Source organism: Nicotiana tabacum, chromosome 21 (assembly GCF_000715075.1).
Source record: "Nicotiana tabacum cultivar K326 chromosome 21, ASM71507v2, whole genome shotgun sequence".
In the NCBI taxonomy this organism is placed as follows: domain Eukaryota; kingdom Viridiplantae; phylum Streptophyta; class Magnoliopsida; order Solanales; family Solanaceae; genus Nicotiana; species Nicotiana tabacum.
This window is the reverse complement of record NC_134100.1, coordinates 8,908,975-8,920,161: the sequence shown is the minus strand read 5'-3', so window position 1 is coordinate 8,920,161 and position 11,187 is coordinate 8,908,975.

Genomic DNA, 11,187 nt, shown 5'->3' with positions numbered 1-11,187 from the left:
GAAGAATTAACAAGGAGAAGGAAAGAATTCTAATAAGAGGAAGAGGAATACCTATTTAAGTAGCAAAAATCAATAACATATATTTGACAATAGCATATTTATTACCACCAGTACATGATTTACGTTCATCATCGTTAGTGTTGAAGTTTTAGCTTTTGAATATTAAACCAATATTGTGTAATAAAATAGAGGACAAAAAAATCTCAGCATCTACGAAGAAGAAAAAAGTGGACATAACAAAGATAATTCAGTAAATGAAATACTCATTGAAAAATGGAATTGGAATGCATAGATATTTGAGTAATTACATAACCAATATAATTAAGAAAATAGTTTGATGACTTTTAAGAGAAATTGATTTACAATAAGATAATGACCAAACACAGTTAAGAGAAAATTTAACTATATATCTTATATCTATCTATATTTATATCTATATCTATATCTATCTATATCTATATCTATATCTATATCTATATCTATATCTATATCTATATCTATATCTATATCTATCTATATTATTATAAAAGCACGAATGTTGAAACGCTAAATGTTGAACGACAAAAATATCCTTGAAATGTTAATCGACTTTTATACCCTTAAAATTTTAATTCTTTTTGGGAAAAGACAATACCATAGTGGGTAAAATTGTAAAATTTTAGAATTTTGCTTATAATAGAACTCTAAAATCAACCAAGATTTTAGAAAATCACCGCCACTAGCCCACTACATAAAGGAAGTATACCTTATTTGTAATGGGAATTCTAATTCAGTTAAGCCTTAAAACTCTATGTCATTTATGTAAGGAAAACTAATTGTTAAGAAATTATTTGTAAGAGACGTGCATATTTTTTTATTTAACTTTAAGAATTGTCATCAATTGTTCAACATATTTTAGTTGTGATTGCAGGCCGGAGGTGGTTATGTTGCTTTGCGATACAACACTTGAGTTCTTGCTCATTTGATAAATTTCTTGTATGTGCTTTATGTTTAAATATCTTAATATATTAGAGAATTTATGATGAGAATTAGGGTTAATAATAATTGTTTTATTCTTTTAAATTATTGTTGAGATGGGTAGAGAAATTTACTTTTTTTTTTCACCATAAATGAATTTTTTCGCTTTGCATATGTAATTTTTTAAATTGAGTTTCTTCTTTAAAAATTAAAATTAACCAATTCCGTTAAGACTCGGCTAGCTACAATGACAGAATCCTAAAACCAAGGCCTTCCCAATTACAAATATGAATTTGGACAATGTCGTACGTGCACAAGCAATAATTACATGATAGGTCACAATTAGTTTTCTAATATTCGGACATTTTAGAATTAATAATCTATTTAAAAATTACTTACTTTTTATATAAGTATAATTTCACATACCTCCCTCCAAATTTGGCTTGTAACACTAATCCTCCATGCAATTCATAATACAAAGTTTGCTCCCTTGTTTTGATTTCTCAACTTAATAATTATTTTAAACTACTTATTGTTACTGCAACATGATATACGACCATTAATATTTGAAATCTACATGATTTGGCTAAAGACACTTACCATTTTTATTCTAAGGCTAGAGTCTTTCTAGAAAGAGCTCAAAACTCAAATATTCATTCTTTAAACATGTATATACAAGATGAGAAGAAAAACATGCAACTACTCAATATATAAAAGAGATAAAATTTACTAACATTCTTATGTACATTGGCTCTAAATATGTATGTACACAGATGAGAAAAGATAACATGCAACTACTCAATATATAAAATTTGCCAACATACATATTTTTTATGAAAGACAATAAAAATATGATGAAACAAAAAGAATAACTTAATAATCGAATTTAAAGGATAAAGTTACATTGTCTTTCTAAAATGGTTGCTTAATTGACATATTTTGAGACGTGCCGTAATAAATGTTTATTTGTTTAAAGTTGGATGGATTTCATTTTAATATAAAGTTGGAGGAAGAAGTATTTTTTACCTTACCTTTTAATAGTTAACGAGATATACGTGCAACGCACGTACCTAGAAGTTAGTACTATATTAAAACCACGAAGGCCCTTAGCGAAATATCGTTCGCTTTTTTTACCCTCTAAAGATCGAGTTCATATTAGACAAAATTGTCATTTAATTATTTCCCTAAAATTTTGAACTTTGAAATCAACTAAAAATTTATTTATTAAATACTAACTTATTTTAACTATGTACAAGATCCTAAATATTAGGACTCTTCTTAAATCCTTCTAAGTTTCCAAGTTCTTCTTTTTAACCAAGTTAGGAACCGTCAGGCAATTTTTTTCTAAGTCTTTGACCTTTTTGTTTTGATAAAAATATTTTAATCATATTTAGTATCAAACATAGATAGTTAAATATAATAAATTTTTAACTTTCTCCAGATCCCCGTCAGACATATTTATTTTTCAAATCTTTACCCTTTTTGTTTTGTTATAAATAATATAAATTATGCTTGCCCTTAAATAGTTAAATACAATAAAATTTTATTTTTGGCCAAATCCAAATTATACATAAGTTTTACATCTTTTTGATCTAATTCTGTTACTTATCGGCTAATTTGGTAACCAAAGAGAAAAACAAGTAAAATAAGTTTTTTTAACAAATTGTTCTTTTGAATTTTGGTTTCTTCTCTCCCCTTTTATTGAAATGTTACTTTAATATTTTGAGAGATTTAATTAGAACCGTCCCAAAATATTCTAATCATATTTGGTATAGCTGGAGCAATTGTACATCTCATTAGAGCATTAAAATCTTTATCTATCTATCTATCTATCTATTTTATACATAGTAAAGCATAAAAGTCCTTAGCGAAATATTATTCATCTATTTTATCCTTTAAAAATAGATTTTATACTAGATAAAATAGTCATTTAATTATTTTTCTTGTTTTAGGACTTTAAAATCAACTAAGATTTTATTATTAAAATTTTTCTTATTCAAAGCCCATTAATATTAGAGTTGTATTGAACTATTCCTATAAGATTTTTTATTATGCAAAATGTGAGTTAGCAAAATTATGTAGGAGTCAAACACACAACGAATTTTGAAAACATAAAGATTCAAAACATATGATTTTTCTTACTATTTGAAAATCGAATTCATATTGGAAAAATTATAATTATTCTCAAATATTTAAAAATTAGAATGAGCAAATATTCAGAATTTGAATTAATAAAATTTAAGTTATTCTTTTAATGTTGAGAACACATAATTAAGTCGTTGAATAACAATTTAGCAAACGAATCAAATTCAATTATTTTAAAATTTTATCATATAAGAAAAATTACCTGTTACATTGACAAAACACTGAAAGTACATAAATTTTATTTTTTTAAGAAGAGTATCGATAGTGAAAGAAATCATAAAATATAGCAAAATTAATTATAGTAAAAAATACATATTCAAATCGGTGAAAAAATAAATTTTAAGAGATAAGGTAAATTGTAGAAGGCAACTAGATTATAAATGAGTTGTCATTTGATTCTTTCCTGCATTAAGTCTAAAAAACGAAAATGTCTCGCTATATTTTTTATACTAAGTTTTTTCTTGTAAAATATTAGTTTAATATTAGTCATTCTTTAAACTTTACATTATCACTATCAAATTCTTAGAAGGTATAATGCCATTTTTTTTCATTCGCAAATTTTTAAAAGACCAAGAAATTAATTTTTTATTTGTGTTATTTGATAAATCTTTAAAGAATTGTAAATATTAACAATTTTCATAATTTTTGACATAAGTCCGGACAAAATAACAATAAGGCATCTAAATAAAATTCCTTCATTTGTTAAGCTAACTAAATGGGAATAATATTTATTATTTTAAAAAAATCTTAAATTATACTTTATAACTCAAACAAATTATCTAATAATATGTATGTAATTTTTAAAATTTATTTATTCATTAATATAGGTACACACGCAAAGAGCGTACCCAAAGACTAGTACTATATTAAAAGCACGAAGCCCCTCAGCGAAATATCGTTCGCCTTTTTTAACCTTTAAAAATAGATTTACTTTGGACAAAATCATAATTAAATTATTTTCATAATATTTAGTACTTCAAAATCATCTAAAACTTGGTCTTTTTATTTTTCCTTCTTTGGACTATGTAAGAAGTCCTAATATTTAGGACTTAAATTAAAGACTTAGAAGGTAAGCAATTTGTTTTTTTTTTAAAAAGAATTATGTTCCCGAATAGAAAATAGGTATTCCTTATAGAGAGTCCAAGTCAACATAGAATATGTTTAGTATATCTTAAAGTGCATTTATTATTTTTTATCCAAAAATGTGTAGTTATTAAAAGAAACAAATTCACGAGATTTCATTTTTTTTTTTTTTTTTTTTTTTTACTTTAGTCTTGATTTTGCCTACAACTATTAGTTTTCAAATTTTTAATCTCTAAGAATCATCATCCACGTCCTAAAAGAAAATTACTCGATCGAGAAGTTAGTTTAACTTCTATGCAAACCTTGATAATATTCCTAAGGCAAGAATCAATTAGCATATTGAAGACTCTATTTTCATTGAGCTCACTTTACATAACACGATTAGCTGTTTCGAAAATTTATTTAACAAATGGAGTAGTTGATTGCAATAGGATGATAATTTACTTATCCCCGAAATTAACTATATATTAAAAAATTGATTCTCTCTCAATGTCAGGACTCACACTAGCAATAGTGAGTTAGTGACCGACGGCCGAAGGAAACACAATGAAAAGGTTGAGACCTATATGAACTAAAAGCTTTTAACAAGGATATTCTTAAATATAGATGAGAAGCTGAGACAATTGGTTTTATACTAACAATGTATTTGCTTAACTAACACTGACCAAATTAAACTGACAACTATGACCTATTCATAAATTCAGTATGAAAATTAACTTAATAAATACGATACATATAATTAGTCCATACACAGAGAAAAATTCCTATATAGTATATGGTACATAGTTACGTATTTAAGTATAGATTCTTCTAATTAGACAAAGGTTTATTAAACACTATTTCTTATGAATACAGATTATAAGTATATTAAAAGACAAATTAAATACTATATAAGCGAGTCTTAGTCCTTCTCCCTTTTCTAACCTAAATTTTGTATGAATTATTATGCGACTCACATACACAGTTTAACAATATTTATATGATTTTTAAGTTTTATACTTAGGGTACACGCGCAAAACGAATATATATATATATATATATATATATATATATATATATATATATATATATATATATATATATATATATATGTGTGTGTGTGTGTGTGTGTGTGTGTGTGTGTGTGTGTGTGTATTTGATATTTGTAGTTAGCTTTGTATGTAAGAGATGATAACCAGATATAAGCAAATCAAAAGAAGAATGTTTCTTTATGGAAAAAAAACGTTTCTTCAATTACAGTGGTTTGAATAGAGAAGATGAAAGTAATTGCAAGAATTGGAAAGATTGTCGTGGTACAACTTTAGTAAGGATGAGTTGAAAGGGTGCATAGTACATCTTTATTACACAATTGTCTTTTCATTTACCTAACTTATGGTAGATTAGTACACATATTATCATTTACTGAAGGGTAAATTTACTTTTTGGGACAAAAATATTATAGGAGTAGAGTACAAAGGAAGGATAAAATGGTCATCTAAATTTTTACGGATATTTTGGTAATTCAAGTTTTGTTTTAGGAGCTTCCTACTTCTAGTATGTTGCGGAAGCCGAATATATAGAGACTGATTAAATCACAACTATTATATCTAAAGGTAGCTAATAAATAGTAAGTGAGACAATAATAAAAAGAACACCAGAAGTTTGCGAGGTTCGGCAAAATATGTTTTTTGTCTTGTCCTCGGACACAATCAACTAAAACTTTATTTCACTCCAAAACTACAAGTGAAATACTACAAGAGAAAAAGAAGATTCAAATGTTTTAGGAGATAAGAAGGCAAGTGAGAGATGTTTTACAAATGAACAAAACTATTGCTATTTATAGAAGGGAAATGGCCTTAATAATGTCATGCATGACATAACATTAAGTGTGATGATGAAATATAAATGCATGAAAAAATGCATCTACCAATTTCCTCCTAATAGGAATTTCTCAAATATTCACACTAGTTTACATTAATCTTGTCAAATTCAACAAATCTCCACCTTGGCAAGATTTTACTCTTTCAATTTTCTCTCATTGATAAATTTTGATTGTGTCTTCAACTTCAATCTTCAAAGTCAACAACGTTGATCAAGTTCAAGCAATGTTGAAACTTGATCGCAGTCACTTTGTTAGCATATCGGCAGGGCTGTCTGTAGCCCGCATTTTCTGCATCGTGACTCCACCTTCTTCTATAATATCTCGTACAAAGTGATATCAAACATCAATGTGCTTCGTCCTTGCATGATAAACTTGGTTCTTTGCTAATTGGATAACACCTTGACTGTAACGATCCGACCGGTCGTTTTGCTTTCTACAACCTCGTTCCCTGAATAAGATTTCCCGTACTTGCTTTTACTAATTTATGACTTGGGGGATGGTTGGTTCAAAATTTGGAATAGTTTGGGCTGAAATCGGAACACTTGGTTCCTTAAGGTTGGCCTATAAGGCCAAGTTTGACTTCGGTCGACGTTTTGAGTAAACGACCTCAAAATCGGTATTTGATGGTTTCAATATGTTCGTATGATGATTTTGGACTTAGACGTATGTCCAGATTGGGTTTTGGATGACCCGGGAGCATTTTGGCGCCTAATAGTGAAAGTTGGTTCTTGAAGGTTTTTAGAAGTTCTTTAAATTTGGTTTGGAGCGAGTTTTGGTGTGTAACAACCCGACCAGTTGTTTTGAGCATTTGCACTTCGCTCGCCAATTCTCGGGCATGAATAGCCCCGTATGATGTATTATGACTTATGTAATCGTCGATTTTGGTTTTCAGGTTAATCGGAACGGATATGGAAGAATGATCCTCAGCTTGAACTTTTAAATTTGAAAGGTTTGACCAAGCATTGATTTTTTAGTAAACAATCTCAGAAGTGAATTCTGATGGTTTGGTTAGCTCCGTTAGGTGATTTTGGACTTGGGAGCGCAGCCGAAATGTGATTTGGAGGTCCGTAGTAGAATTAGGCTTGAATTGACGAAGTTAAAAATTTGGCGATTTTCGGTCGGCATTGGAAATTTTGATATCGGGGTCGGAATAAAATTCCGAAAGTTGGAGTAGGTTCGTAGTGTCATTTTTGACGTGTGTGCAAAATTTTAGGTCATGCGGACAAGGTTTGGTATGTTTCGGCATCGTTTGCAGAATTTAAAAGTTTAGAAGTTCTTAGGCTTGAATTCGAGGGTAATTTGGTGTTGTGATATTGTTTTGACTGTTCCAAAAGTTCGACTAAGTTTGTATGTTGATATGTGACATGTTGGTATATTTGGTTGAGGCCCCGATGGGCTCAGGATGATTTCGGATGGTTAACGGAGAAGTTTAGAAGTGGGATTTTGCAGCTGAAGATGCTACTTCTGATGTTTTCGCACCTGCGGAGTGGGGACCGCATGTGTGATGATCGTAGATGCGGGAAGCAACCGCAGATGCAGAATTTGTCGCAAGAACAGAGGATTTGGCCGCACCTGCGGGGTCTGGGGTGCAGGTGCGGAAGCTAGAGATTTAAGTGAAATGCGCAGATGCGGCGTTTGGACTGCATGTGCGGTCCCGCAGGTGCGTGAATTGGGCCGCAGATGCGGAAGTGCCGGGCAGAATGTATAAAAAAGCCCCTTCGTGAATTTTGGTCATTTTTCATCCGGATTTAGAGCTTTTGGGAGCAATTTAAAGAGGGATTCAAGGGGGTTTTCCCTGAGGTGAGTAATTTGAGCCCTAATACTCATAATTTTGGTAGTTTTCTGTGGTTTAATCATGTAATTAGTGGTGATTAAGGGTGAAATGAGGGGTTAAGGCTTGGGATTTTGGATAGTTTTGATTGAGGGTTTGAGGGGTCATATGGTGTTGGATTTTGGTAAATTTGGTATGTATGGACTCGTGAGAGGATAAGAATTCTAGTTTTGTGATTTTTATCGGATTCTGAGACGTGGGCCCGGGGGTCGGATTTTGCCAATTTCAGGAATTTTGATTTAATTTGATAATTTCCGTATGGGCTTTGTTCCTTTAGCATGTATTGATGATATGATTCTGCTTTTGGATAGATTTGGGATGATTTGAGGCCCAGTCAACATGCAAGGATATCGCGGGTTAGAGTTTTGTCTAGTTTGAGGTAAGTAATGATAGTAAATCTTGTCCTTAAGGTATGAAACCCCGAGTTTCACATCGTTTCACTACTTTGAGGTGACGCACACGCTAGATGACGAGTGGGTGGGGGGGAGGGGCGTGCCCCATTAGGGATTGTGACTTGGTCTGTCCCGTACGACTATTAAGTCGCATATTTGACTGAAAACTATTTGATACTATTGTGTTTTGGAAAGTATTACTATATTTTGGGCTGAATGCCATATTTGGGCCTCGTGCCAAGCTGTTTGGACCCTTAAGGTCTTTTTACTACTATTCCTCTCTATTTTGATTTAATATTTGTACTCAGTCTTGTTGTGTTTTATTGATTTCATAACTCAGGCTTATTACTCTGTTTTGATGCATATAAATGATATTTTGGGCTGAGCGTCCTATTTTATTGTTAGCTCGAGTGGCTTGAGAGGTTTCTGATTGAGTGACGCCAACGACCTGTTTTATGAGGATATTATGGGATCGGGCTGCGCGCCGCATCAGGTTGTTCTGATTCATTATTATGTGAGGTCGAGGGCCTGATTGATTTATGCCACAAGGTTGCTTGTTGTTATGAGGCCGAGGGCCTGACTGATTTATGCCACAAGATGGCTTGTTATAGCGCTTGGCCTGTAGGAGCCCCTCCGGAGTCTGAACACCCCTAGTGAGCGTAGGTACCCTAAGTGAGTGATATGATGTTTCCCAAGGGGCTGATCTTGATACATGTTGTGCCAGAGGGGCTGATTACGAGTGATTGTGAGGTAGCCCGAGGGGCTGGTTCTGATTGATGTTATGCCCAAGGGGCGGTTTATGATACATGTCTTGCCGAGGGGCTATTTACGACTTTCATCATTTTTATTTTAAACTTCATTGAATCTATATTGAAAATGTTAGAAAGACATTTTTCAAAGGATTTTTTTTACTGAAATTGGATTTTAACGAGATTACTTGATTTATATACTGTTTTGGAAACATCTTGTACTTACTGTGGTGTTACTCCTTGCACCTTGTGTGCAGATTCAGGTATTTCTGAACTCGGTAGTGGGTGTTGATCACTCAGTGGCAGGTCCATCGGAGTTAGCAAGGTAGCTGCCTGGCGTTCGCAGCCTTGCTCTTCTCCCTCTCATCTTCCTTAGATTGTTTTAGTATTTTCCAGACTGTGGTAGTCTTCATTGTATTCAGCCTTTAGTAGATGCTCGTGACGTGTGACTCCCCGGTTTTAGGCTTGTATTTTCTTTCTGCACTTGTTATTTAGACTCATGTTATGGGATTTTATTTTATTTATAGTCTAAAACATTCCTTTTATGAAATATTGGTTTGATTTGGGATTGCGTCGGTTGGCCTAGTTTCACGATAGGCGTCATCACGACCGGGTCAATTTTGGGGTTGTGACAAGTTGGTATCCGAGCATAGGTTACATAGGTCTCACGAGTCATGAGCAGGTTTAGTAGAGTCTCGTAGATCGGTACGGAGACGTCTGTACTTATCTTCGAGAGGCTGTAGAACCTTTAGGAAATCCCACATTCTTGAATTCTTATCGCGTGTCATTGATTCAGCCTTAAATGTAACTCTTGAAATTCCTTCCACGCATTCGTATGCACGCATGAGCGGTCAGTATTAGCTGTGCATCGACGGTTTGTGATTCCCTAATCGAGGGGCGAGATGCGATTTCTGTGTGTTGATGTTGGGCCAGTTTGGAGGACTTGAGGCCGGACTTTGCCTGCAGCTTGAGCACTGATGTGTTGATTGTGTGAGTACGTGCTTTTAGATTTATATGTTTGATAGTGTCCCTATTAGGGGAAGTGATAACTAGATGGCTACGTGATGAGTATGATGTGATTGTGAGGTGCGTTCACATGATTTGAATATGACGAGAAAGGTCTGCTTGAGGGTAGAAAGAATTATCTGGTGCTTGATTTCCATCGTGATTTGATGCATAGCCCCGAGTTATGGGTGTGCTGAAGGATCTTTTTATGTTGTTTAGTCGGGTAGTGAGGTAGATTTTATGTCGTGATATGAGTTCGGACTTAGGAAGATTAAGTGATTGAGTGATGTTTAAGAGGACGGAAGGGTATAAAGAGATGTTAGTTTAAGGCAGAGCAGGTGGGTTATCTCCTGTGGAGTGTTCTGAAGTTTGTGTGACCCCTATGTTGTTTGTTGGAGGTCCTCTTTTACCAGTGAATTATATGTGCTCCAGTTTGAGTTTGGATCGCGTATGGGAGTTGTCTTGACTGTTATGAGGGTGAATGCGAGTTTTTGGATGATTTGAAGTACTCAATGATTGTGTTGCATGAGCTTATGAAGGATTTAGTTTAAATTCCCTATAGTATTATGGCAGTAATAGAGTATGGGCATTGTGAGTTTTTGTGTGTTTTGGCCTATGGCTTTGAGCCAAGTGGGGGAGTCTGCTATTGATAAGTTGATTATTAGTTTTAATTCGTAGTATACCGGCAAATCAGTCATGGCTTACAGAGGTCGAGATCGAGGATGACTCGAGTAAAGGAAATTTTGGATAGTGGTGTGTTATGCTTTGTAGGTACATGAGAAAATCGTTGGATGAATTAGTTGTTATCGTAAGGGATGTAACATGTATGGAGTAGGATATCGCTCGGCTGCTTAGAAGGATGGGTTACTTCCTTAGGTGTTGCTGTGCTAATGGGGCATAGGTCGTTCAGTTTGTTTGATCAGTGTAATTGAAACCTGAGTAGAGTGGATGACTCTAGAGAATGTTTTGATGGGTTCAAGATTTACATGAAGCGATTGTGAATTCTTCAGGATGTGTATTTGGCTAGAAATTGAGGTTTACATTGGAGGGTGTCAAGACTTATGGCATTTCTATATCAATTATGGATTCTGCATATCAGTATCAGGAAGGTGAAGGTGATGGTTTTGGATTCGCAGGAAGTCTCTTCAGGGTAAGTATTTTGAA